Source organism: Hydractinia symbiolongicarpus, chromosome 9 (assembly GCF_029227915.1).
Source record: "Hydractinia symbiolongicarpus strain clone_291-10 chromosome 9, HSymV2.1, whole genome shotgun sequence".
In the NCBI taxonomy this organism is placed as follows: Eukaryota; Metazoa; Cnidaria; class Hydrozoa; order Anthoathecata; family Hydractiniidae; genus Hydractinia; species Hydractinia symbiolongicarpus.
In genome coordinates, this window is record NC_079883.1 from 10,555,787 (window position 1) to 10,583,364 (window position 27,578).

The 27,578-nt window shown below is 40.8% G+C and overlaps 15 non-coding genes across 15 annotated transcripts; 10 read left to right on the forward strand and 5 right to left on the reverse strand.

Annotated features, from left to right (window-relative positions):
* The first annotated feature begins 4,440 nt into the window (after positions 1-4,440).
* Positions 4,441-4,632, forward strand: LOC130661163 (U2 spliceosomal RNA). The gene has a single exon (XR_008988357.1). It is a non-coding gene; the product is annotated as a U2 spliceosomal RNA (small nuclear RNA).
* A 185-nt stretch (positions 4,633-4,817) lies between these two features.
* On the forward strand, positions 4,818-4,982 carry LOC130660118 (U1 spliceosomal RNA). The gene has a single exon (XR_008987320.1). It is a non-coding gene; the product is annotated as a U1 spliceosomal RNA (small nuclear RNA).
* Positions 4,983-5,332: 350 nt separating this feature from the next.
* LOC130658157 (5S ribosomal RNA) lies at positions 5,333-5,451 on the reverse strand. The gene has a single exon (XR_008985373.1). It is a non-coding gene; the product is annotated as a 5S ribosomal RNA (ribosomal RNA).
* Positions 5,452-10,316: 4,865 nt separating this feature from the next.
* LOC130661164 (U2 spliceosomal RNA) lies at positions 10,317-10,508 on the forward strand. Its single transcript, XR_008988358.1, has one exon. It is a non-coding gene; the product is annotated as a U2 spliceosomal RNA (small nuclear RNA).
* Positions 10,509-10,693: 185 nt separating this feature from the next.
* LOC130660119 (U1 spliceosomal RNA) lies at positions 10,694-10,858 on the forward strand. Its single transcript, XR_008987321.1, has one exon. It is a non-coding gene; the product is annotated as a U1 spliceosomal RNA (small nuclear RNA).
* A 350-nt stretch (positions 10,859-11,208) lies between these two features.
* LOC130658158 (5S ribosomal RNA) lies at positions 11,209-11,327 on the reverse strand. The gene has a single exon (XR_008985374.1). It is a non-coding gene; the product is annotated as a 5S ribosomal RNA (ribosomal RNA).
* A 4,692-nt stretch (positions 11,328-16,019) lies between these two features.
* On the forward strand, positions 16,020-16,211 carry LOC130661165 (U2 spliceosomal RNA). The gene has a single exon (XR_008988359.1). It is a non-coding gene; the product is annotated as a U2 spliceosomal RNA (small nuclear RNA).
* Positions 16,212-16,396: 185 nt separating this feature from the next.
* Positions 16,397-16,561, forward strand: LOC130660120 (U1 spliceosomal RNA). The gene has a single exon (XR_008987322.1). It is a non-coding gene; the product is annotated as a U1 spliceosomal RNA (small nuclear RNA).
* A 350-nt stretch (positions 16,562-16,911) lies between these two features.
* On the reverse strand, positions 16,912-17,030 carry LOC130658159 (5S ribosomal RNA). Its single transcript, XR_008985376.1, has one exon. It is a non-coding gene; the product is annotated as a 5S ribosomal RNA (ribosomal RNA).
* Positions 17,031-20,361: 3,331 nt separating this feature from the next.
* Positions 20,362-20,553, forward strand: LOC130661166 (U2 spliceosomal RNA). The gene has a single exon (XR_008988360.1). It is a non-coding gene; the product is annotated as a U2 spliceosomal RNA (small nuclear RNA).
* Positions 20,554-20,738: 185 nt separating this feature from the next.
* LOC130660122 (U1 spliceosomal RNA) lies at positions 20,739-20,903 on the forward strand. The gene has a single exon (XR_008987323.1). It is a non-coding gene; the product is annotated as a U1 spliceosomal RNA (small nuclear RNA).
* Positions 20,904-21,253: 350 nt separating this feature from the next.
* Positions 21,254-21,372, reverse strand: LOC130658160 (5S ribosomal RNA). Its single transcript, XR_008985377.1, has one exon. It is a non-coding gene; the product is annotated as a 5S ribosomal RNA (ribosomal RNA).
* A 4,858-nt stretch (positions 21,373-26,230) lies between these two features.
* On the forward strand, positions 26,231-26,422 carry LOC130661167 (U2 spliceosomal RNA). Its single transcript, XR_008988362.1, has one exon. It is a non-coding gene; the product is annotated as a U2 spliceosomal RNA (small nuclear RNA).
* A 185-nt stretch (positions 26,423-26,607) lies between these two features.
* LOC130660123 (U1 spliceosomal RNA) lies at positions 26,608-26,772 on the forward strand. The gene has a single exon (XR_008987324.1). It is a non-coding gene; the product is annotated as a U1 spliceosomal RNA (small nuclear RNA).
* A 350-nt stretch (positions 26,773-27,122) lies between these two features.
* On the reverse strand, positions 27,123-27,241 carry LOC130658161 (5S ribosomal RNA). The gene has a single exon (XR_008985378.1). It is a non-coding gene; the product is annotated as a 5S ribosomal RNA (ribosomal RNA).
* Positions 27,242-27,578: the final 337 nt, after the last annotated feature.

Below are 27,578 nucleotides of genomic sequence, written 5' to 3' on the forward strand. Positions count from 1 at the left end.
AACAAAAAGTCGACCATCTCTTCTCGTGAAATTCAAACCGCAGTACGTCTTCTCTTGCCTGGAGAACTTGCAAAACACGCAGTCAGTGAAGGAACAAAAGCCGTCACAAAATACACAAGCAGCAAGTAAACCAACGTCTACCAAACACAAACGGTCTTTTTTAAGACCACACATCTTTAAAAAAACATTTACTTGGCGTCACTACAAGTTAACCGAAGTTAATAAAACTTCTAAATAATGTGCTTAAGAACACTAGCCTACATTTAAAATACTTCCCCATGTGTGTGTGTGGATTAGCTTCACTTTTCATACGTATTATTAGCTGTACTTGCAGAAAAGACAAGTACATTGATCCATGTTATTGCTTACATTTAACTTAACCCAGCTTTTCACGGAAACACTCCCAGGCAAATTAACCCTACAAAGTATTTCTAAATTTTTTTTGTGTCATATATGACATAGTATCGTATAGCAATAAATGTAACTGTGACAAGACTTTACACATTGTGTAATTTGGAAGCGTGCACAAAGTAATGTTTTAAAAGATTTGTGGCTATAAAAATAGCCGTTTTTGTTGAGCAATGACAACGCTTAACCTCCGAATCCGTAAAGAGTTCTTCCTTGACGTTTTAAGGCATAAACAACATCCATAGCGGTAACGGTCTTGCGTTTAGCGTGCTCTGTGTAGGTTACAGCATCACGAATAACATTCTCTAAGAAAACCTTCAGTACACCTCTGGTTTCCTCATAGATAAGGCCAGAGATACGTTTGACACCACCTCGTCGAGCAAGACGTCGAATAGCAGGTTTTGTGATTCCCTGAATGTTATCACGAAGAATTTTTCGGTGACGTTTAGCACCTCCTTTTCCCAATCCTTTACCTCCTTTTCCGCGTCCAGACATATTGATATAGTTGCGTACAGAACGAGTACAAAAACAACGTTTGAGTTAACAGAATTCAGACAGCTTTAAAAAGAGGCCATAAAATTACCTACTGCTCGTGGAAACACCCTAATTAACCAATAGAGTTGCGTCATTACAAAATGTTCCGAACATTTTGTACATTTTTTTAAGTAAAACTGTAGTTTTTTTAAAAATTCGTGGTCTTAATGTTTCAGTAAGGCAATAAATTTGGCATCGTTGGAATTCGCCAAACCTTCTGCTACTTACTAAAAAAAAAAAAAGTCAAAAGCTTTTGTGTATCAGAAGATACAGCCGTTTTCCCGTAGCCAAAAAACACAGATTTTATAAAAATGTTAAAGTAATGAGCGTAATGTCATTATGCAGCCAATCAGAAATTACTTTCTTAGCACCAATCAAATGGTTTGTTTTGAACCTTAGCTGTCAATCAATATGAGAAATAAAACTTTGGCGCGATAGTGCATTTTAGACCGTCTTGTGTATCCGTACTACATCGACTTCTTAAAATATGGCTCGTACAAAGCAAACTGCACGTAAATCTACTGGAGGAAAGGCTCCACGAAAACAACTCGCCACTAAAGCTGCGAGGAAAAGCGCACCAGCTACTGGAGGAGTGAAAAAACCACATCGTTACAGACCTGGTACAGTTGCTCTCAGAGAAATCAGAAGATACCAGAAGTCAACCGAGCTCTTGATCCGCAAGTTGCCTTTCCAGCGTCTTGTGCGAGAAATTGCTCAGGACTTCAAAACAGATCTGCGATTCCAGAGCACAGCCGTTATGGCTCTGCAAGAGGCTTCTGAAGCGTACCTTGTTGGCTTGTTCGAGGATACTAACTTGTGTGCCATTCACGCAAAACGAGTTACAATCATGCCTAAAGACATCCAGTTGGCAAGAAGAATTCGTGGGGAACGTGCCTAAGCATCTTACCAAACAAAAAACGGCTATTTTTATAGCCACACATCCATAAAAAATATTACGGCTAGCTTTTTATATCAAACTTTGTTCTGCTTTCTGTTTAAATTTTATGCTACATAAAAATTTTATGCTACATAAAGTTTGACAATGTTAAAAATATGAAGGGCAAGAAAAGTAAAAGCAAGAAAATAAGAAATTTAAAAACGAAAATACTTAAACTTAGGGAATCTAATCTTAAAATTACTCTTTTTTAACTGTTTAAGTGACTTAAACAAGTTTAACTTTGTACCAAGATAATGTTTTTTTGTAAATGTGTGGCTATAAAAATAGCCGTTTGTTAATGTAATAGCCAGATACACACAAATTATTTTTTTGCGGTCTTCTTTGCTGCCTTTTTGGGAGTCTTTTTGACCTTCTTTGCTGCAGGTTTTTTAGCAACAGGCTTCTTTGTGGGTTTCTTAGCTGCTGGTTTCTTAGCCGAGGCTTTCTTTGTGGCAGGCTTCTTTGCTGCTTTCTTTGGCGTGCTCTTCTTTGCTGGCTTCTTTTTTGGTGTACTTTTCTTTGCAGTAGGCTTCTTTGCCGTTGGCTTTTTTGCTGCGGCCTTTTTCTTAGGTTTTTCTTTTTTTACCTGACCTAGCTTGAATGATCCAGAAGCACCAGTGCCTTTAGTTTGAATCAAATCGCCTGATGTTACTCCTCGTTTAAGAGCCATTTTCAGATGATGATCTGAGTTTTCAGCAACTTTGTAATTTGCATGAATATATTTTGTAATAGCTTGGCGAGATGAACCACCGCGTTCCTTTAGGGTAGCGATAGCAGCCTTGATCATGTCCACATATTTAGGGTGATCAGCTGTCTTCTTTGCAGCAGGTTTCTTCTTGGGTGCGATTTTCTTTGGAGAAGCTGCTTCACTCATTTTTAATGTTTTCTTACAACAATCCAACGATAAACGATGCTTGTTATCACAGTAGAAGTATACTAAACATTACCGTGTAAATGAGATATAATTTAAGACGGTGCGAAGTATGCGGACGTAAAAGTACCACTCCCGGGAATTGATTTGGCGCGAAAACAGAAATGTGTGTTTCTGTACATCGTATAATGTCCGTTTTGGGAGCCGCGACTATGCGAAAGCATGTTAATTTTTATTTGTAGCACGACGCAATAGTCTGAAAGAGAAGCTGCTGGAGTTTGAGGTCTTCAGCATTACATCTACTCTGTTAATTTGGGCTTCTTCCGCGCCCGTGTTAGGATTTTCATAAAGCGTTCTTTGGTTTGCGTTGCGTATGTCGGCCTACATCATCGACACGGCCTGTTTCCGGCTATTAGGAGCAATTCATATATTGGGCACTGCGTTTCGACTTTTTTATTAGACCACAGTAAAAAAATTCACTCACAGAAGTCCCTTTCTTTCATGGCTACAAACACGAAGAATTCTGTCGTAAGTAAAACGAATGCGCAAGCCAAAATAACGATGGGGCGAAGTCATAAGCATCGCCCTGTGGCCCAATGGATAAGGCATCTGACTACGAATCAGGGGATTCCAGGTTCGACTCCTGGCAGGGTCGCACTGTCGCATTTCGGCTGCATGGTCTACTGTGTAACGCGCGCGCACGTTCTGGCGTAATGCGTTGATAAACGGAATGTACGCAGTCATATTGGAAAGTAATATCACGCACTTAGTATCGTCGCCTTTGTTAGCATTCATGTAAGTTACCATCCACTCGCTACAGTCGCTCTGCGGACGTAAAAGTACCACTCCCGGGAATTGATTTGGCGCGAAAACAGAAATGTGTGTTTCTGTACATCGTATAATGTCCGTTTTGGGAGCCGCGACTATGCGAAAGCATGTTAATTTTTATTTGTAGCACGACGCAATAGTCTGAAAGAGAAGCTGCTGGAGTTTGAGGTCTTCAGCATTACATCTACTCTGTTAATTTGGGCTTCTTCCGCGCCCGTGTTAGGATTTTCATAAAGCGTTCTTTGGTTTGCGTTGCGTATGTCGGCCTACATCATCGACACGGCCTGTTTCCGGCTATTAGGAGCAATTCATATATTGGGCACTGCGTTTCGACTTTTTTATTAGACCACAGTAAAAAAATTCACTCACAGAAGTCCCTTTCTTTCATGGCTACAAACACGAAGAATTCTGTCGTAAGTAAAACGAATGCGCAAGCCAAAATAACGATGGGGCGAAGTCATAAGCATCGCCCTGTGGCCCAATGGATAAGGCATCTGACTACGAATCAGGGGATTCCAGGTTCGACTCCTGGCAGGGTCGCACTGTCGCATTTCGGCTGCATGGTCTACTGTGTAACGCGCGCGCACGTTCTGGCGTAATGCGTTGATAAACGGAATGTACGCAGTCATATTGGAAAGTAATATCACGCACTTAGTATCGTCGCCTTTGTTAGCATTCATGTAAGTTACCATCCACTCGCTACAGTCGCTCTCCATCCTACGGCTAAATCAACAGCCGTGATTTTTACTATGTCGCCGTCCATCCGTACGCGGTGACAGTTGTAAGCTTTACAGTAACGTGACATGCTCCACAAGCAGTTACGGTGTGTGGACGATGCCTATCATGGCAACGCTTGTTCTTTATCGCTTCTCGGCCTAATGGCTAAGATCAAGTGTAGTATCTGTTCTTATCAGTTTAATATCTGGTAGGCCATTCTCTGAATGGTCAGTATATTAATCTGATTTTTGGCCTTGGGTCATGGAGGTGGATTCATTCACGCCGTGACCACGGGTTGCCTTGGTGTTGCACTATTACCGATGGCGGCCCACATAAGCAATAAAAGAATAATAGCAGTCCTCTTTCCGACGGCACTCTGCATAGTCTACGGCGGGAACAAAACGCGTACACTGGGGGAGAATACAGCCTATGCCCCGCGACACGGCAGTTTATAACACACTCAAGCCACAAGCATTAACAAACTTTGAAGGGTACCCTCATGCTACGGTGCAGTTCCAACTCATACTTACCTGACGGGGAAGTAAAGACTGATCAATGAGGGTTTTCTTCCAGAGTGAGGCTCTTGCATTGCACTACGCTTGGGCTGACCTCTGCGATTACTGCAAACGTCAGTAACTCGACCGTACAATTTCTGGTAGTGGGGGCCTGCGTCCGCGCTCGCCCCCTCCTTAAGTCAAAATGAATGAGCTTAGAAAAGTTGCGCGGCCAAATGTCGGTGGTGACTTAAACGCTAAGGTAAAACCTCGCTTGGCTGTTACGAAACGTGATTGCGATATAAGTCCTCGGAAGGCGGCGGAATTTTATTTTATTTGCCATTCCGTCAGGGTTATTGGATGATCGGCAATAGATCGAGTTTGTATGCATTTGAAAGCTCTTTTTTCTCGTACTATCACCTGAAAATGTCGTAGGAAAATGTCATAGGAAACACTTTCAACAACCGCCACGTTCCTTAATTGTTATAACAAGAAATATATCACAGCACCATTGAAATGAAAAGGCAACAAATGAAAATGAAAAGCCTACGACACCGGGAGTTCCCAGGCGGTCCCCCATCCAAGTACTATCCCGGCCCGACGATGCTTAACTTCCGTGATCAGACGAGAACGGGTGTGTTCATCGTGGTATGGCCGTAGACATTAGTAGGGGCAAATACGTGCAATTTATTTTGACGTTGTGATCAAATTTTTTTATTTAATTTCTTTGAGTTACTTAGGACAAGGCGTATGCATGGATTATCTATTAGACTTTAAGGTTATAGTTTTGTGAAAAAAACAATGTTTTTTTAAAGATGTGTGGCTATAAAAATAGCCGTTGTTTTCTGAGTGTAGCGGTTTACTTCTTCTGTCCTTTGTCGTTCTTCTTTGGGAGTAAGACAGCTTGAATGTTTGGCAAAACACCACCAGCTGCAATGGTTACACCGCTCAAAAGTTTGTTTAATTCTTCATCATTACGAACAGCCAATTGTAAATGTCTTGGAATAATCCTAGCTTTTTTGTTGTCTCTTGCTGCGTTACCAGCCAACTCCAATATCTCAGCAGATAAATATTCCAAGACGGCTGCTAAGTAAACTGGTGCTCCAGATCCAATTCGGTTAGCATAGTGCCCTCTACGAAGGAATCTATGCACTCTACCGACTGGAAATTGAAGTCCAGCTCTTGAGGATCTTGTCTTGGCTTTAGCCTTAGCTTTTCCACCTTTTCCACGTCCAGACATAACTGCGATTTGATTTGTAAGTTAATACAAAAACGTACGAATATTTAACGTAAGTGTTAACGAAATAAACTTTACTCGTTTTTTCATCATAAAAATAGGATCGAAATCATGTTTTTTTAACCAATCATAATTAAGTATTAAACAAAAGATTTTTTTTTTAACCAATTAAATTGCGTATCGGCGTTTTCGGATCGAATTCGATCCGATTTTTTTACTTATAAACAAAAAGTTTTGACTTGCAGTTTAATGCTTATTTACAAGTTAAGTAGCAAAAATTTTTAACCATGTCTGACGCAGCAGCTAAAGGAGGAAAACAGGCACCTAAAGTAGCCAAGAAAGGTGAAAAAAGAGCCGGCAAAAAAGGAGGAAAGATTGGTGGAACTGGTGAAAAGAAACGCAAGAGAAAGAGAAAGGAAAGTTATGCTATTTACATCTACAATGTTTTGAAACAAGTTCACCCAGATGTCGGAGTTTCAAGCAAAGCTATGAGCATCATGAACTCATTTGTCAACGACATCTTTGAGCGCATTGCTTCCGAAGCTTCGCGTTTGGCTCTTCAAAACAAAAAGTCGACCATCTCTTCTCGTGAAATTCAAACCGCAGTACGTCTTCTCTTGCCTGGAGAACTTGCAAAACACGCAGTCAGTGAAGGAACAAAAGCCGTCACAAAATACACAAGCAGCAAGTAAACCAACGTCTACCAAACACAAACGGTCTTTTTTAAGACCACACATCTTTAAAAAAACATTTACTTGGCGTCACTACAAGTTAACCGAAGTTAATAAAACTTCTAAATAATGTGCTTAAGAACACTAGCCTACATTTAAAATACTTCCCCATGTGTGTGTGTGGATTAGCTTCACTTTTCATACGTATTATTAGCTGTACTTGCAGAAAAGACAAGTACATTGATCCATGTTATTGCTTACATTTAACTTAACCCAGCTTTTCACGGAAACACTCCCAGGCAAATTAACCCTACAAAGTATTTCTAAATTTTTTTTGTGTCATATATGACATAGTATCGTATAGCAATAAATGTAACTGTGACAAGACTTTACACATTGTGTAATTTGGAAGCGTGCACAAAGTAATGTTTTAAAAGATTTGTGGCTATAAAAATAGCCGTTTTTGTTGAGCAATGACAACGCTTAACCTCCGAATCCGTAAAGAGTTCTTCCTTGACGTTTTAAGGCATAAACAACATCCATAGCGGTAACGGTCTTGCGTTTAGCGTGCTCTGTGTAGGTTACAGCATCACGAATAACATTCTCTAAGAAAACCTTCAGTACACCTCTGGTTTCCTCATAGATAAGGCCAGAGATACGTTTGACACCACCTCGTCGAGCAAGACGTCGAATAGCAGGTTTTGTGATTCCCTGAATGTTATCACGAAGAATTTTTCGGTGACGTTTAGCACCTCCTTTTCCCAATCCTTTACCTCCTTTTCCGCGTCCAGACATATTGATATAGTTGCGTACAGAACGAGTACAAAAACAACGTTTGAGTTAACAGAATTCAGACAGCTTTAAAAAGAGGCCATAAAATTACCTACTGCTCGTGGAAACACCCTAATTAACCAATAGAGTTGCGTCATTACAAAATGTTCCGAACATTTTGTACATTTTTTTAAGTAAAACTGTAGTTTTTTTAAAAATTCGTGGTCTTAATGTTTCAGTAAGGCAATAAATTTGGCATCGTTGGAATTCGCCAAACCTTCTGCTACTTACTAAAAAAAAAAAAAGTCAAAAGCTTTTGTGTATCAGAAGATACAGCCGTTTTCCCGTAGCCAAAAAACACAGATTTTATAAAAATGTTAAAGTAATGAGCGTAATGTCATTATGCAGCCAATCAGAAATTACTTTCTTAGCACCAATCAAATGGTTTGTTTTGAACCTTAGCTGTCAATCAATATGAGAAATAAAACTTTGGCGCGATAGTGCATTTTAGACCGTCTTGTGTATCCGTACTACATCGACTTCTTAAAATATGGCTCGTACAAAGCAAACTGCACGTAAATCTACTGGAGGAAAGGCTCCACGAAAACAACTCGCCACTAAAGCTGCGAGGAAAAGCGCACCAGCTACTGGAGGAGTGAAAAAACCACATCGTTACAGACCTGGTACAGTTGCTCTCAGAGAAATCAGAAGATACCAGAAGTCAACCGAGCTCTTGATCCGCAAGTTGCCTTTCCAGCGTCTTGTGCGAGAAATTGCTCAGGACTTCAAAACAGATCTGCGATTCCAGAGCACAGCCGTTATGGCTCTGCAAGAGGCTTCTGAAGCGTACCTTGTTGGCTTGTTCGAGGATACTAACTTGTGTGCCATTCACGCAAAACGAGTTACAATCATGCCTAAAGACATCCAGTTGGCAAGAAGAATTCGTGGGGAACGTGCCTAAGCATCTTACCAAACAAAAAACGGCTATTTTTATAGCCACACATCCATAAAAAATATTACGGCTAGCTTTTTATATCAAACTTTGTTCTGCTTTCTGTTTAAATTTTATGCTACATAAAAATTTTATGCTACATAAAGTTTGACAATGTTAAAAATATGAAGGGCAAGAAAAGTAAAAGCAAGAAAATAAGAAATTTAAAAACGAAAATACTTAAACTTAGGGAATCTAATCTTAAAATTACTCTTTTTTAACTGTTTAAGTGACTTAAACAAGTTTAACTTTGTACCAAGATAATGTTTTTTTGTAAATGTGTGGCTATAAAAATAGCCGTTTGTTAATGTAATAGCCAGATACACACAAATTATTTTTTTGCGGTCTTCTTTGCTGCCTTTTTGGGAGTCTTTTTGACCTTCTTTGCTGCAGGTTTTTTAGCAACAGGCTTCTTTGTGGGTTTCTTAGCTGCTGGTTTCTTAGCCGAGGCTTTCTTTGTGGCAGGCTTCTTTGCTGCTTTCTTTGGCGTGCTCTTCTTTGCTGGCTTCTTTTTTGGTGTACTTTTCTTTGCAGTAGGCTTCTTTGCCGTTGGCTTTTTTGCTGCGGCCTTTTTCTTAGGTTTTTCTTTTTTTACCTGACCTAGCTTGAATGATCCAGAAGCACCAGTGCCTTTAGTTTGAATCAAATCGCCTGATGTTACTCCTCGTTTAAGAGCCATTTTCAGATGATGATCTGAGTTTTCAGCAACTTTGTAATTTGCATGAATATATTTTGTAATAGCTTGGCGAGATGAACCACCGCGTTCCTTTAGGGTAGCGATAGCAGCCTTGATCATGTCCACATATTTAGGGTGATCAGCTGTCTTCTTTGCAGCAGGTTTCTTCTTGGGTGCGATTTTCTTTGGAGAAGCTGCTTCACTCATTTTTAATGTTTTCTTACAACAATCCAACGATAAACGATGCTTGTTATCACAGTAGAAGTATACTAAACATTACCGTGTAAATGAGATATAATTTAAGACGGTGCGAAGTATGCGGACGTAAAAGTACCACTCCCGGGAATTGATTTGGCGCGAAAACAGAAATGTGTGTTTCTGTACATCGTATAATGTCCGTTTTGGGAGCCGCGACTATGCGAAAGCATGTTAATTTTTATTTGTAGCACGACGCAATAGTCTGAAAGAGAAGCTGCTGGAGTTTGAGGTCTTCAGCATTACATCTACTCTGTTAATTTGGGCTTCTTCCGCGCCCGTGTTAGGATTTTCATAAAGCGTTCTTTGGTTTGCGTTGCGTATGTCGGCCTACATCATCGACACGGCCTGTTTCCGGCTATTAGGAGCAATTCATATATTGGGCACTGCGTTTCGACTTTTTTATTAGACCACAGTAAAAAAATTCACTCACAGAAGTCCCTTTCTTTCATGGCTACAAACACGAAGAATTCTGTCGTAAGTAAAACGAATGCGCAAGCCAAAATAACGATGGGGCGAAGTCATAAGCATCGCCCTGTGGCCCAATGGATAAGGCATCTGACTACGAATCAGGGGATTCCAGGTTCGACTCCTGGCAGGGTCGCACTGTCGCATTTCGGCTGCATGGTCTACTGTGTAACGCGCGCGCACGTTCTGGCGTAATGCGTTGATAAACGGAATGTACGCAGTCATATTGGAAAGTAATATCACGCACTTAGTATCGTCGCCTTTGTTAGCATTCATGTAAGTTACCATCCACTCGCTACAGTCGCTCTCCATCCTACGGCTAAATCAACAGCCGTGATTTTTACTATGTCGCCGTCCATCCGTACGCGGTGACAGTTGTAAGCTTTACAGTAACGTGACATGCTCCACAAGCAGTTACGGTGTGTGGACGATGCCTATCATGGCAACGCTTGTTCTTTATCGCTTCTCGGCCTAATGGCTAAGATCAAGTGTAGTATCTGTTCTTATCAGTTTAATATCTGGTAGGCCATTCTCTGAATGGTCAGTATATTAATCTGATTTTTGGCCTTGGGTCATGGAGGTGGATTCATTCACGCCGTGACCACGGGTTGCCTTGGTGTTGCACTATTACCGATGGCGGCCCACATAAGCAATAAAAGAATAATAGCAGTCCTCTTTCCGACGGCACTCTGCATAGTCTACGGCGGGAACAAAACGCGTACACTGGGGGAGAATACAGCCTATGCCCCGCGACACGGCAGTTTATAACACACTCAAGCCACAAGCATTAACAAACTTTGAAGGGTACCCTCATGCTACGGTGCAGTTCCAACTCATACTTACCTGACGGGGAAGTAAAGACTGATCAATGAGGGTTTTCTTCCAGAGTGAGGCTCTTGCATTGCACTACGCTTGGGCTGACCTCTGCGATTACTGCAAACGTCAGTAACTCGACCGTACAATTTCTGGTAGTGGGGGCCTGCGTCCGCGCTCGCCCCCTCCTTAAGTCAAAATGAATGAGCTTAGAAAAGTTGCGCGGCCAAATGTCGGTGGTGACTTAAACGCTAAGGTAAAACCTCGCTTGGCTGTTACGAAACGTGATTGCGATATAAGTCCTCGGAAGGCGGCGGAATTTTATTTTATTTGCCATTCCGTCAGGGTTATTGGATGATCGGCAATAGATCGAGTTTGTATGCATTTGAAAGCTCTTTTTTCTCGTACTATCACCTGAAAATGTCGTAGGAAAATGTCATAGGAAACACTTTCAACAACCGCCACGTTCCTTAATTGTTATAACAAGAAATATATCACAGCACCATTGAAATGAAAAGGCAACAAATGAAAATGAAAAGCCTACGACACCGGGAGTTCCCAGGCGGTCCCCCATCCAAGTACTATCCCGGCCCGACGATGCTTAACTTCCGTGATCAGACGAGAACGGGTGTGTTCATCGTGGTATGGCCGTAGACATTAGTAGGGGCAAATACGTGCAATTTATTTTGACGTTGTGATCAAATTTTTTTATTTAATTTCTTTGAGTTACTTAGGACAAGGCGTATGCATGGATTATCTATTAGACTTTAAGGTTATAGTTTTGTGAAAAAAACAATGTTTTTTTAAAGATGTGTGGCTATAAAAATAGCCGTTGTTTTCTGAGTGTAGCGGTTTACTTCTTCTGTCCTTTGTCGTTCTTCTTTGGGAGTAAGACAGCTTGAATGTTTGGCAAAACACCACCAGCTGCAATGGTTACACCGCTCAAAAGTTTGTTTAATTCTTCATCATTACGAACAGCCAATTGTAAATGTCTTGGAATAATCCTAGCTTTTTTGTTGTCTCTTGCTGCGTTACCAGCCAACTCCAATATCTCAGCAGATAAATATTCCAAGACGGCTGCTAAGTAAACTGGTGCTCCAGATCCAATTCGGTTAGCATAGTGCCCTCTACGAAGGAATCTATGCACTCTACCGACTGGAAATTGAAGTCCAGCTCTTGAGGATCTTGTCTTGGCTTTAGCCTTAGCTTTTCCACCTTTTCCACGTCCAGACATAACTGCGATTTGATTTGTAAGTTAATACAAAAACGTACGAATATTTAACGTAAGTGTTAACGAAATAAACTTTACTCGTTTTTTCATCATAAAAATAGGATCGAAATCATGTTTTTTTAACCAATCATAATTAAGTATTAAACAAAAGATTTTTTTTTTAACCAATTAAATTGCGTATCGGCGTTTTCGGATCGAATTCGATCCGATTTTTTTACTTATAAACAAAAAGTTTTGACTTGCAGTTTAATGCTTATTTACAAGTTAAGTAGCAAAAATTTTTAACCATGTCTGACGCAGCAGCTAAAGGAGGAAAACAGGCACCTAAAGTAGCCAAGAAAGGTGAAAAAAGAGCCGGCAAAAAAGGAGGAAAGATTGGTGGAACTGGTGAAAAGAAACGCAAGAGAAAGAGAAAGGAAAGTTATGCTATTTACATCTACAATGTTTTGAAACAAGTTCACCCAGATGTCGGAGTTTCAAGCAAAGCTATGAGCATCATGAACTCATTTGTCAACGACATCTTTGAGCGCATTGCTTCCGAAGCTTCGCGTTTGGCTCTTCAAAACAAAAAGTCGACCATCTCTTCTCGTGAAATTCAAACCGCAGTACGTCTTCTCTTGCCTGGAGAACTTGCAAAACACGCAGTCAGTGAAGGAACAAAAGCCGTCACAAAATACACAAGCAGCAAGTAAACCAACGTCTACCAAACACAAACGGTCTTTTTTAAGACCACACATACCACACATTGTTATTGCTTACATTTAACTTAACCCAGCTTTTCACGGAAACACTCCCAGGCAAATTAACCCTACAAAGTATTTCTAAATTTTTTTTGTGTCATATATGACATAGTATCGTATAGCAATAAATGTAACTGTGACAAGACTTTACACATTGTGTAATTTGGAAGCGTGCACAAAGTAATGTTTTAAAAGATTTGTGGCTATAAAAATAGCCGTTTTTGTTGAGCAATGACAACGCTTAACCTCCGAATCCGTAAAGAGTTCTTCCTTGACGTTTTAAGGCATAAACAACATCCATAGCGGTAACGGTCTTGCGTTTAGCGTGCTCTGTGTAGGTTACAGCATCACGAATAACATTCTCTAAGAAAACCTTCAGTACACCTCTGGTTTCCTCATAGATAAGGCCAGAGATACGTTTGACACCACCTCGTCGAGCAAGACGTCGAATAGCAGGTTTTGTGATTCCCTGAATGTTATCACGAAGAATTTTTCGGTGACGTTTAGCACCTCCTTTTCCCAATCCTTTACCTCCTTTTCCGCGTCCAGACATATTGATATAGTTGCGTACAGAACGAGTACAAAAACAACGTTTGAGTTAACAGAATTCAGACAGCTTTAAAAAGAGGCCATAAAATTACCTACTGCTCGTGGAAACACCCTAATTAACCAATAGAGTTGCGTCATTACAAAATGTTCCGAACATTTTGTACATTTTTTTAAGTAAAACTGTAGTTTTTTTAAAAATTCGTGGTCTTAATGTTTCAGTAAGGCAATAAATTTGGCATCGTTGGAATTCGCCAAACCTTCTGCTACTTACTAAAAAAAAAAAAAGTCAAAAGCTTTTGTGTATCAGAAGATACAGCCGTTTTCCCGTAGCCAAAAAACACAGATTTTATAAAAATGTTAAAGTAATGAGCGTAATGTCATTATGCAGCCAATCAGAAATTACTTTCTTAGCACCAATCAAATGGTTTGTTTTGAACCTTAGCTGTCAATCAATATGAGAAATAAAACTTTGGCGCGATAGTGCATTTTAGACCGTCTTGTGTATCCGTACTACATCGACTTCTTAAAATATGGCTCGTACAAAGCAAACTGCACGTAAATCTACTGGAGGAAAGGCTCCACGAAAACAACTCGCCACTAAAGCTGCGAGGAAAAGCGCACCAGCTACTGGAGGAGTGAAAAAACCACATCGTTACAGACCTGGTACAGTTGCTCTCAGAGAAATCAGAAGATACCAGAAGTCAACCGAGCTCTTGATCCGCAAGTTGCCTTTCCAGCGTCTTGTGCGAGAAATTGCTCAGGACTTCAAAACAGATCTGCGATTCCAGAGCACAGCCGTTATGGCTCTGCAAGAGGCTTCTGAAGCGTACCTTGTTGGCTTGTTCGAGGATACTAACTTGTGTGCCATTCACGCAAAACGAGTTACAATCATGCCTAAAGACATCCAGTTGGCAAGAAGAATTCGTGGGGAACGTGCCTAAGCATCTTACCAAACAAAAAACGGCTATTTTTATAGCCACACATCCATAAAAAATATTACGGCTAGCTTTTTATATCAAACTTTGTTCTGCTTTCTGTTTAAATTTTATGCTACATAAAAATTTTATGCTACATAAAGTTTGACAATGTTAAAAATATGAAGGGCAAGAAAAGTAAAAGCAAGAAAATAAGAAATTTAAAAACGAAAATACTTAAACTTAGGGAATCTAATCTTAAAATTACTCTTTTTTAACTGTTTAAGTGACTTAAACAAGTTTAACTTTGTACCAAGATAATGTTTTTTTGTAAATGTGTGGCTATAAAAATAGCCGTTTGTTAATGTAATAGCCAGATACACACAAATTATTTTTTTGCGGTCTTCTTTGCTGCCTTTTTGGGAGTCTTTTTGACCTTCTTTGCTGCAGGTTTTTTAGCAACAGGCTTCTTTGTGGGTTTCTTAGCTGCTGGTTTCTTAGCCGAGGCTTTCTTTGTGGCAGGCTTCTTTGCTGCTTTCTTTGGCGTGCTCTTCTTTGCTGGCTTCTTTTTTGGTGTACTTTTCTTTGCAGTAGGCTTCTTTGCCGTTGGCTTTTTTGCTGCGGCCTTTTTCTTAGGTTTTTCTTTTTTTACCTGACCTAGCTTGAATGATCCAGAAGCACCAGTGCCTTTAGTTTGAATCAAATCGCCTGATGTTACTCCTCGTTTAAGAGCCATTTTCAGATGATGATCTGAGTTTTCAGCAACTTTGTAATTTGCATGAATATATTTTGTAATAGCTTGGCGAGATGAACCACCGCGTTCCTTTAGGGTAGCGATAGCAGCCTTGATCATGTCCACATATTTAGGGTGATCAGCTGTCTTCTTTGCAGCAGGTTTCTTCTTGGGTGCGATTTTCTTTGGAGAAGCTGCTTCACTCATTTTTAATGTTTTCTTACAACAATCCAACGATAAACGATGCTTGTTATCACAGTAGAAGTATACTAAACATTACCGTGTAAATGAGATATAATTTAAGACGGTGCGAAGTATGCGGACGTAAAAGTACCACTCCCGGGAATTGATTTGGCGCGAAAACAGAAATGTGTGTTTCTGTACATCGTATAATGTCCGTTTTGGGAGCCGCGACTATGCGAAAGCATGTTAATTTTTATTTGTAGCACGACGCAATAGTCTGAAAGAGAAGCTGCTGGAGTTTGAGGTCTTCAGCATTACATCTACTCTGTTAATTTGGGCTTCTTCCGCGCCCGTGTTAGGATTTTCATAAAGCGTTCTTTGGTTTGCGTTGCGTATGTCGGCCTACATCATCGACACGGCCTGTTTCCGGCTATTAGGAGCAATTCATATATTGGGCACTGCGTTTCGACTTTTTTATTAGACCACAGTAAAAAAATTCACTCACAGAAGTCCCTTTCTTTCATGGCTACAAACACGAAGAATTCTGTCGTAAGTAAAACGAATGCGCAAGCCAAAATAACGATGGGGCGAAGTCATAAGCATCGCCCTGTGGCCCAATGGATAAGGCATCTGACTACGAATCAGGGGATTCCAGGTTCGACTCCTGGCAGGGTCGCACTGTCGCATTTCGGCTGCATGGTCTACTGTGTAACGCGCGCGCACGTTCTGGCGTAATGCGTTGATAAACGGAATGTACGCAGTCATATTGGAAAGTAATATCACGCACTTAGTATCGTCGCCTTTGTTAGCATTCATGTAAGTTACCATCCACTCGCTACAGTCGCTCTCCATCCTACGGCTAAATCAACAGCCGTGATTTTTACTATGTCGCCGTCCATCCGTACGCGGTGACAGTTGTAAGCTTTACAGTAACGTGACATGCTCCACAAGCAGTTACGGTGTGTGGACGATGCCTATCATGGCAACGCTTGTTCTTTATCGCTTCTCGGCCTAATGGCTAAGATCAAGTGTAGTATCTGTTCTTATCAGTTTAATATCTGGTAGGCCATTCTCTGAATGGTCAGTATATTAATCTGATTTTTGGCCTTGGGTCATGGAGGTGGATTCATTCACGCCGTGACCACGGGTTGCCTTGGTGTTGCACTATTACCGATGGCGGCCCACATAAGCAATAAAAGAATAATAGCAGTCCTCTTTCCGACGGCACTCTGCATAGTCTACGGCGGGAACAAAACGCGTACACTGGGGGAGAATACAGCCTATGCCCCGCGACACGGCAGTTTATAACACACTCAAGCCACAAGCATTAACAAACTTTGAAGGGTACCCTCATGCTACGGTGCAGTTCCAACTCATACTTACCTGACGGGGAAGTAAAGACTGATCAATGAGGGTTTTCTTCCAGAGTGAGGCTCTTGCATTGCACTACGCTTGGGCTGACCTCTGCGATTACTGCAAACGTCAGTAACTCGACCGTACAATTTCTGGTAGTGGGGGCCTGCGTCCGCGCTCGCCCCCTCCTTAAGTCAAAATGAATGAGCTTAGAAAAGTTGCGCGGCCAAATGTCGGTGGTGACTTAAACGCTAAGGTAAAACCTCGCTTGGCTGTTACGAAACGTGATTGCGATATAAGTCCTCGGAAGGCGGCGGAATTTTATTTTATTTGCCATTCCGTCAGGGTTATTGGATGATCGGCAATAGATCGAGTTTGTATGCATTTGAAAGCTCTTTTTTCTCGTACTATCACCTGAAAATGTCGTAGGAAAATGTCATAGGAAACACTTTCAACAACCGCCACGTTCCTTAATTGTTATAACAAGAAATATATCACAGCACCATTGAAATGAAAAGGCAACAAATGAAAATGAAAAGCCTACGACACCGGGAGTTCCCAGGCGGTCCCCCATCCAAGTACTATCCCGGCCCGACGATGCTTAACTTCCGTGATCAGACGAGAACGGGTGTGTTCATCGTGGTATGGCCGTAGACATTAGTAGGGGCAAATACGTGCAATTTATTTTGACGTTGTGATCAAATTTTTTTATTTAATTTCTTTGAGTTACTTAGGACAAGGCGTATGCATGGATTATCTATTAGACTTTAAGGTTATAGTTTTGTGAAAAAAACAATGTTTTTTTAAAGATGTGTGGCTATAAAAATAGCCGTTGTTTTCTGAGTGTAGCGGTTTACTTCTTCTGTCCTTTGTCGTTCTTCTTTGGGAGTAAGACAGCTTGAATGTTTGGCAAAACACCACCAGCTGCAATGGTTACACCGCTCAAAAGTTTGTTTAATTCTTCATCATTACGAACAGCCAATTGTAAATGTCTTGGAATAATCCTAGCTTTTTTGTTGTCTCTTGCTGCGTTACCAGCCAACTCCAATATCTCAGCAGATAAATATTCCAAGACGGCTGCTAAGTAAACTGGTGCTCCAGATCCAATTCGGTTAGCATAGTGCCCTCTACGAAGGAATCTATGCACTCTACCGACTGGACATATTGATATAGTTGCGTACAGAACGAGTACAAAAACAACGTTTGAGTTAACAGAATTCAGACAGCTTTAAAAAGAGGCCATAAAATTACCTACTGCTCGTGGAAACACCCTAATTAACCAATAGAGTTGCGTCATTACAAAATGTTCCGAACATTTTGTACATTTTTTTAAGTAAAACTGTAGTTTTTTTAAAAATTCGTGGTCTTAATGTTTCAGTAAGGCAATAAATTTGGCATCGTTGGAATTCGCCAAACCTTCTGCTACTTACTAAAAAAAAAAAAAGTCAAAAGCTTTTGTGTATCAGAAGATACAGCCGTTTTCCCGTAGCCAAAAAACACAGATTTTATAAAAATGTTAAAGTAATGAGCGTAATGTCATTATGCAGCCAATCAGAAATTACTTTCTTAGCACCAATCAAATGGTTTGTTTTGAACCTTAGCTGTCAATCAATATGAGAAATAAAACTTTGGCGCGATAGTGCATTTTAGACCGTCTTGTGTATCCGTACTACATCGACTTCTTAAAATATGGCTCGTACAAAGCAAACTGCACGTAAATCTACTGGAGGAAAGGCTCCACGAAAACAACTCGCCACTAAAGCTGCGAGGAAAAGCGCACCAGCTACTGGAGGAGTGAAAAAACCACATCGTTACAGACCTGGTACAGTTGCTCTCAGAGAAATCAGAAGATACCAGAAGTCAACCGAGCTCTTGATCCGCAAGTTGCCTTTCCAGCGTCTTGTGCGAGAAATTGCTCAGGACTTCAAAACAGATCTGCGATTCCAGAGCACAGCCGTTATGGCTCTGCAAGAGGCTTCTGAAGCGTACCTTGTTGGCTTGTTCGAGGATACTAACTTGTGTGCCATTCACGCAAAACGAGTTACAATCATGCCTAAAGACATCCAGTTGGCAAGAAGAATTCGTGGGGAACGTGCCTAAGCATCTTACCAAACAAAAAACGGCTATTTTTATAGCCACACATCCATAAAAAATATTACGGCTAGCTTTTTATATCAAACTTTGTTCTGCTTTCTGTTTAAATTTTATGCTACATAAAAATTTTATGCTACATAAAGTTTGACAATGTTAAAAATATGAAGGGCAAGAAAAGTAAAAGCAAGAAAATAAGAAATTTAAAAACGAAAATACTTAAACTTAGGGAATCTAATCTTAAAATTACTCTTTTTTAACTGTTTAAGTGACTTAAACAAGTTTAACTTTGTACCAAGATAATGTTTTTTTGTAAATGTGTGGCTATAAAAATAGCCGTTTGTTAATGTAATAGCCAGATACACACAAATTATTTTTTTGCGGTCTTCTTTGCTGCCTTTTTGGGAGTCTTTTTGACCTTCTTTGCTGCAGGTTTTTTAGCAACAGGCTTCTTTGTGGGTTTCTTAGCTGCTGGTTTCTTAGCCGAGGCTTTCTTTGTGGCAGGCTTCTTTGCTGCTTTCTTTGGCGTGCTCTTCTTTGCTGGCTTCTTTTTTGGTGTACTTTTCTTTGCAGTAGGCTTCTTTGCCGTTGGCTTTTTTGCTGCGGCCTTTTTCTTAGGTTTTTCTTTTTTTACCTGACCTAGCTTGAATGATCCAGAAGCACCAGTGCCTTTAGTTTGAATCAAATCGCCTGATGTTACTCCTCGTTTAAGAGCCATTTTCAGATGATGATCTGAGTTTTCAGCAACTTTGTAATTTGCATGAATATATTTTGTAATAGCTTGGCGAGATGAACCACCGCGTTCCTTTAGGGTAGCGATAGCAGCCTTGATCATGTCCACATATTTAGGGTGATCAGCTGTCTTCTTTGCAGCAGGTTTCTTCTTGGGTGCGATTTTCTTTGGAGAAGCTGCTTCACTCATTTTTAATGTTTTCTTACAACAATCCAACGATAAACGATGCTTGTTATCACAGTAGAAGTATACTAAACATTACCGTGTAAATGAGATATAATTTAAGACGGTGCGAAGTATGCGGACGTAAAAGTACCACTCCCGGGAATTGATTTGGCGCGAAAACAGAAATGTGTGTTTCTGTACATCGTATAATGTCCGTTTTGGGAGCCGCGACTATGCGAAAGCATGTTAATTTTTATTTGTAGCACGACGCAATAGTCTGAAAGAGAAGCTGCTGGAGTTTGAGGTCTTCAGCATTACATCTACTCTGTTAATTTGGGCTTCTTCCGCGCCCGTGTTAGGATTTTCATAAAGCGTTCTTTGGTTTGCGTTGCGTATGTCGGCCTACATCATCGACACGGCCTGTTTCCGGCTATTAGGAGCAATTCATATATTGGGCACTGCGTTTCGACTTTTTTATTAGACCACAGTAAAAAAATTCACTCACAGAAGTCCCTTTCTTTCATGGCTACAAACACGAAGAATTCTGTCGTAAGTAAAACGAATGCGCAAGCCAAAATAACGATGGGGCGAAGTCATAAGCATCGCCCTGTGGCCCAATGGATAAGGCATCTGACTACGAATCAGGGGATTCCAGGTTCGACTCCTGGCAGGGTCGCACTGTCGCATTTCGGCTGCATGGTCTACTGTGTAACGCGCGCGCACGTTCTGGCGTAATGCGTTGATAAACGGAATGTACGCAGTCATATTGGAAAGTAATATCACGCACTTAGTATCGTCGCCTTTGTTAGCATTCATGTAAGTTACCATCCACTCGCTACAGTCGCTCTCCATCCTACGGCTAAATCAACAGCCGTGATTTTTACTATGTCGCCGTCCATCCGTACGCGGTGACAGTTGTAAGCTTTACAGTAACGTGACATGCTCCACAAGCAGTTACGGTGTGTGGACGATGCCTATCATGGCAACGCTTGTTCTTTATCGCTTCTCGGCCTAATGGCTAAGATCAAGTGTAGTATCTGTTCTTATCAGTTTAATATCTGGTAGGCCATTCTCTGAATGGTCAGTATATTAATCTGATTTTTGGCCTTGGGTCATGGAGGTGGATTCATTCACGCCGTGACCACGGGTTGCCTTGGTGTTGCACTATTACCGATGGCGGCCCACATAAGCAATAAAAGAATAATAGCAGTCCTCTTTCCGACGGCACTCTGCATAGTCTACGGCGGGAACAAAACGCGTACACTGGGGGAGAATACAGCCTATGCCCCGCGACACGGCAGTTTATAACACACTCAAGCCACAAGCATTAACAAACTTTGAAGGGTACCCTCATGCTACGGTGCAGTTCCAACTCATACTTACCTGACGGGGAAGTAAAGACTGATCAATGAGGGTTTTCTTCCAGAGTGAGGCTCTTGCATTGCACTACGCTTGGGCTGACCTCTGCGATTACTGCAAACGTCAGTAACTCGACCGTACAATTTCTGGTAGTGGGGGCCTGCGTCCGCGCTCGCCCCCTCCTTAAGTCAAAATGAATGAGCTTAGAAAAGTTGCGCGGCCAAATGTCGGTGGTGACTTAAACGCTAAGGTAAAACCTCGCTTGGCTGTTACGAAACGTGATTGCGATATAAGTCCTCGGAAGGCGGCGGAATTTTATTTTATTTGCCATTCCGTCAGGGTTATTGGATGATCGGCAATAGATCGAGTTTGTATGCATTTGAAAGCTCTTTTTTCTCGTACTATCACCTGAAAATGTCGTAGGAAAATGTCATAGGAAACACTTTCAACAACCGCCACGTTCCTTAATTGTTATAACAAGAAATATATCACAGCACCATTGAAATGAAAAGGCAACAAATGAAAATGAAAAGCCTACGACACCGGGAGTTCCCAGGCGGTCCCCCATCCAAGTACTATCCCGGCCCGACGATGCTTAACTTCCGTGATCAGACGAGAACGGGTGTGTTCATCGTGGTATGGCCGTAGACATTAGTAGGGGCAAATACGTGCAATTTATTTTGACGTTGTGATCAAATTTTTTTATTTAATTTCTTTGAGTTACTTAGGACAAGGCGTATGCATGGATTATCTATTAGACTTTAAGGTTATAGTTTTGTGAAAAAAACAATGTTTTTTTAAAGATGTGTGGCTATAAAAATAGCCGTTGTTTTCTGAGTGTAGCGGTTTACTTCTTCTGTCCTTTGTCGTTCTTCTTTGGGAGTAAGACAGCTTGAATGTTTGGCAAAACACCACCAGCTGCAATGGTTACACCGCTCAAAAGTTTGTTTAATTCTTCATCATTACGAACAGCCAATTGTAAATGTCTTGGAATAATCCTAGCTTTTTTGTTGTCTCTTGCTGCGTTACCAGCCAACTCCAATATCTCAGCAGATAAATATTCCAAGACGGCTGCTAAGTAAACTGGTGCTCCAGATCCAATTCGGTTAGCATAGTGCCCTCTACGAAGGAATCTATGCACTCTACCGACTGGAAATTGAAGTCCAGCTCTTGAGGATCTTGTCTTGGCTTTAGCCTTAGCTTTTCCACCTTTTCCACGTCCAGACATAACTGCGATTTGATTTGTAAGTTAATACAAAAACGTACGAATATTTAACGTAAGTGTTAACGAAATAAACTTTACTCGTTTTTTCATCATAAAAATAGGATCGAAATCATGTTTTTTTAACCAATCATAATTAAGTATTAAACAAAAGATTTTTTTTTTAACCAATTAAATTGCGTATTGGCGTTTTCGGATCGAATTCGATCCGATTTTTTTACTTATAAACAAAAAGTTTTGACTTGCAGTTTAATGCTTATTTACAAGTTAAGTAGCAAAAATTTTTAACCATGTCTGACGCAGCAGCTAAAGGAGGAAAACAGGCACCTAAAGTAGCCAAGAAAGGTGAAAAAAGAGCCGGCAAAAAAGGAGGAAAGATTGGTGGAACTGGTGAAAAGAAACGCAAGAGAAAGAGAAAGGAAAGTTATGCTATTTACATCTACAATGTTTTGAAACAAGTTCACCCAGATGTCGGAGTTTCAAGCAAAGCATCATGAACTCATTTGTCAACGACATCTTTGAGCGCATTGCTTCCGAAGCTTCGCGTTTGGCTCTTCAAAACAAAAAGTCGACCATCTCTTCTCGTGAAATTCAAACCGCAGTACGTCTTCTCTTGCCTGGAGAACTTGCAAAACACGCAGTCAGTGAAGGAACAAAAGCCGTCACAAAATACACAAGCAGCAAGTAAACCAACGTCTACCAAACACAAACGGTCTTTTTTAAGACCACACATCTTTAAAAAAACATTTACTTGGCGTCACTACAAGTTAACCGAAGTTAATAAAACTTCTAAATAATGTGCTTAAGAACACTAGCCTACATTTAAAATACTTCCCCATGTGTGTGTGTGGATTAGCTTCACTTTTCATACGTATTATTAGCTGTACTTGCAGAAAAGACAAGTACATTGATCCATGTTATTGCTTACATTTAACTTAACCCAGCTTTTCACGGAAACACTCCCAGGCAAATTAACCCTACAAAGTATTTCTAAATTTTTTTTGTGTCATATATGACATAGTATCGTATAGCAATAAATGTAACTGTGACAAGACTTTACACATTGTGTAATTTGGAAGCGTGCACAAAGTAATGTTTTAAAAGATTTGTGGCTATAAAAATAGCCGTTTTTGTTGAGCAATGACAACGCTTAACCTCCGAATCCGTAAAGAGTTCTTCCTTGACGTTTTAAGGCATAAACAACATCCATAGCGGTAACGGTCTTGCGTTTAGCGTGCTCTGTGTAGGTTACAGCATCACGAATAACATTCTCTAAGAAAACCTTCAGTACACCTCTGGTTTCCTCATAGATAAGGCCAGAGATACGTTTGACACCACCTCGTCGAGCAAGACGTCGAATAGCAGGTTTTGTGATTCCCTGAATGTTATCACGAAGAATTTTTCGGTGACGTTTAGCACCTCCTTTTCCCAATCCTTTACCTCCTTTTCCGCGTCCAGACATATTGATATAGTTGCGTACAGAACGAGTACAAAAACAACGTTTGAGTTAACAGAATTCAGACAGCTTTAAAAAGAGGCCATAAAATTACCTACTGCTCGTGGAAACACCCTAATTAACCAATAGAGTTGCGTCATTACAAAATGTTCCGAACATTTTGTACATTTTTTTAAGTAAAACTGTAGTTTTTTTAAAAATTCGTGGTCTTAATGTTTCAGTAAGGCAATAAATTTGGCATCGTTGGAATTCGCCAAACCTTCTGCTACTTACTAAAAAAAAAAAAAGTCAAAAGCTTTTGTGTATCAGAAGATACAGCCGTTTTCCCGTAGCCAAAAAACACAGATTTTATAAAAATGTTAAAGTAATGAGCGTAATGTCATTATGCAGCCAATCAGAAATTACTTTCTTAGCACCAATCAAATGGTTTGTTTTGAACCTTAGCTGTCAATCAATATGAGAAATAAAACTTTGGCGCGATAGTGCATTTTAGACCGTCTTGTGTATCCGTACTACATCGACTTCTTAAAATATGGCTCGTACAAAGCAAACTGCACGTAAATCTACTGGAGGAAAGGCTCCACGAAAACAACTCGCCACTAAAGCTGCGAGGAAAAGCGCACCAGCTACTGGAGGAGTGAAAAAACCACATCGTTACAGACCTGGTACAGTTGCTCTCAGAGAAATCAGAAGATACCAGAAGTCAACCGAGCTCTTGATCCGCAAGTTGCCTTTCCAGCGTCTTGTGCGAGAAATTGCTCAGGACTTCAAAACAGATCTGCGATTCCAGAGCACAGCCGTTATGGCTCTGCAAGAGGCTTCTGAAGCGTACCTTGTTGGCTTGTTCGAGGATACTAACTTGTGTGCCATTCACGCAAAACGAGTTACAATCATGCCTAAAGACATCCAGTTGGCAAGAAGAATTCGTGGGGAACGTGCCTAAGCATCTTACCAAACAAAAAACGGCTATTTTTATAGCCACACATCCATAAAAAATATTACGGCTAGCTTTTTATATCAAACTTTGTTCTGCTTTCTGTTTAAATTTTATGCTACATAAAAATTTTATGCTACATAAAGTTTGACAATGTTAAAAATATGAAGGGCAAGAAAAGTAAAAGCAAGAAAATAAGAAATTTAAAAACGAAAATACTTAAACTTAGGGAATCTAATCTTAAAATTACTCTTTTTTAACTGTTTAAGTGACTTAAACAAGTTTAACTTTGTACCAAGATAATGTTTTTTTGTAAATGTGTGGCTATAAAAATAGCCGTTTGTTAATGTAATAGCCAGATACACACAAATTATTTTTTTGCGGTCTTCTTTGCTGCCTTTTTGGGAGTCTTTTTGACCTTCTTTGCTGCAGGTTTTTTAGCAACAGGCTTCTTTGTGGGTTTCTTAGCTGCTGGTTTCTTAGCCGAGGCTTTCTTTGTGGCAGGCTTCTTTGCTGCTTTCTTTGGCGTGCTCTTCTTTGCTGGCTTCTTTTTTGGTGTACTTTTCTTTGCAGTAGGCTTCTTTGCCGTTGGCTTTTTTGCTGCGGCCTTTTTCTTAGGTTTTTCTTTTTTTACCTGACCTAGCTTGAATGATCCAGAAGCACCAGTGCCTTTAGTTTGAATCAAATCGCCTGATGTTACTCCTCGTTTAAGAGCCATTTTCAGATGATGATCTGAGTTTTCAGCAACTTTGTAATTTGCATGAATATATTTTGTAATAGCTTGGCGAGATGAACCACCGCGTTCCTTTAGGGTAGCGATAGCAGCCTTGATCATGTCCACATATTTAGGGTGATCAGCTGTCTTCTTTGCAGCAGGTTTCTTCTTGGGTGCGATTTTCTTTGGAGAAGCTGCTTCACTCATTTTTAATGTTTTCTTACAACAATCCAACGATAAACGATGCTTGTTATCACAGTAGAAGTATACTAAACATTACCGTGTAAATGAGATATAATTTAAGACGGTGCGAAGTATGCGGACGTAAAAGTACCACTCCCGGGAATTGATTTGGCGCGAAAACAGAAATGTGTGTTTCTGTACATCGTATAATGTCCGTTTTGGGAGCCGCGACTATGCGAAAGCATGTTAATTTTTATTTGTAGCACGACGCAATAGTCTGAAAGAGAAGCTGCTGGAGTTTGAGGTCTTCAGCATTACATCTACTCTGTTAATTTGGGCTTCTTCCGCGCCCGTGTTAGGATTTTCATAAAGCGTTCTTTGGTTTGCGTTGCGTATGTCGGCCTACATCATCGACACGGCCTGTTTCCGGCTATTAGGAGCAATTCATATATTGGGCACTGCGTTTCGACTTTTTTATTAGACCACAGTAAAAAAATTCACTCACAGAAGTCCCTTTCTTTCATGGCTACAAACACGAAGAATTCTGTCGTAAGTAAAACGAATGCGCAAGCCAAAATAACGATGGGGCGAAGTCATAAGCATCGCCCTGTGGCCCAATGGATAAGGCATCTGACTACGAATCAGGGGATTCCAGGTTCGACTCCTGGCAGGGTCGCACTGTCGCATTTCGGCTGCATGGTCTACTGTGTAACGCGCGCGCACGTTCTGGCGTAATGCGTTGATAAACGGAATGTACGCAGTCATATTGGAAAGTAATATCACGCACTTAGTATCGTCGCCTTTGTTAGCATTCATGTAAGTTACCATCCACTCGCTACAGTCGCTCTCCATCCTACGGCTAAATCAACAGCCGTGATTTTTACTATGTCGCCGTCCATCCGTACGCGGTGACAGTTGTAAGCTTTACAGTAACGTGACATGCTCCACAAGCAGTTACGGTGTGTGGACGATGCCTATCATGGCAACGCTTGTTCTTTATCGCTTCTCGGCCTAATGGCTAAGATCAAGTGTAGTATCTGTTCTTATCAGTTTAATATCTGGTAGGCCATTCTCTGAATGGTCAGTATATTAATCTGATTTTTGGCCTTGGGTCATGGAGGTGGATTCATTCACGCCGTGACCACGGGTTGCCTTGGTGTTGCACTATTACCGATGGCGGCCCACATAAGCAATAAAAGAATAATAGCAGTCCTCTTTCCGACGGCACTCTGCATAGTCTACGGCGGGAACAAAACGCGTACACTGGGGGAGAATACAGCCTATGCCCCGCGACACGGCAGTTTATAACACACTCAAGCCACAAGCATTAACAAACTTTGAAGGGTACCCTCATGCTACGGTGCAGTTCCAACTCATACTTACCTGACGGGGAAGTAAAGACTGATCAATGAGGGTTTTCTTCCAGAGTGAGGCTCTTGCATTGCACTACGCTTGGGCTGACCTCTGCGATTACTGCAAACGTCAGTAACTCGACCGTACAATTTCTGGTAGTGGGGGCCTGCGTCCGCGCTCGCCCCCTCCTTAAGTCAAAATGAATGAGCTTAGAAAAGTTGCGCGGCCAAATGTCGGTGGTGACTTAAACGCTAAGGTAAAACCTCGCTTGGCTGTTACGAAACGTGATTGCGATATAAGTCCTCGGAAGGCGGCGGAATTTTATTTTATTTGCCATTCCGTCAGGGTTATTGGATGATCGGCAATAGATCGAGTTTGTATGCATTTGAAAGCTCTTTTTTCTCGTACTATCACCTGAAAATGTCGTAGGAAAATGTCATAGGAAACACTTTCAACAACCGCCACGTTCCTTAATTGTTATAACAAGAAATATATCACAGCACCATTGAAATGAAAAGGCAACAAATGAAAATGAAAAGCCTACGACACCGGGAGTTCCCAGGCGGTCCCCCATCCAAGTACTATCCCGGCCCGACGATGCTTAACTTCCGTGATCAGACGAGAACGGGTGTGTTCATCGTGGTATGGCCGTAGACATTAGTAGGGGCAAATACGTGCAATTTATTTTGACGTTGTGATCAAATTTTTTTATTTAATTTCTTTGAGTTACTTAGGACAAGGCGTATGCATGGATTATCTATTAGACTTTAAGGTTATAGTTTTGTGAAAAAAACAATGTTTTTTTAAAGATGTGTGGCTATAAAAATAGCCGTTGTTTTCTGAGTGTAGCGGTTTACTTCTTCTGTCCTTTGTCGTTCTTCTTTGGTCTTTGGGAGTAAGACAGCTTGAATGTTTGGCAAAACACCACCAGCTGCAATGGTTACACCGCTCAAAAGTTTGTTTAATTCTTCATCATTACGAACAGCCAATTGT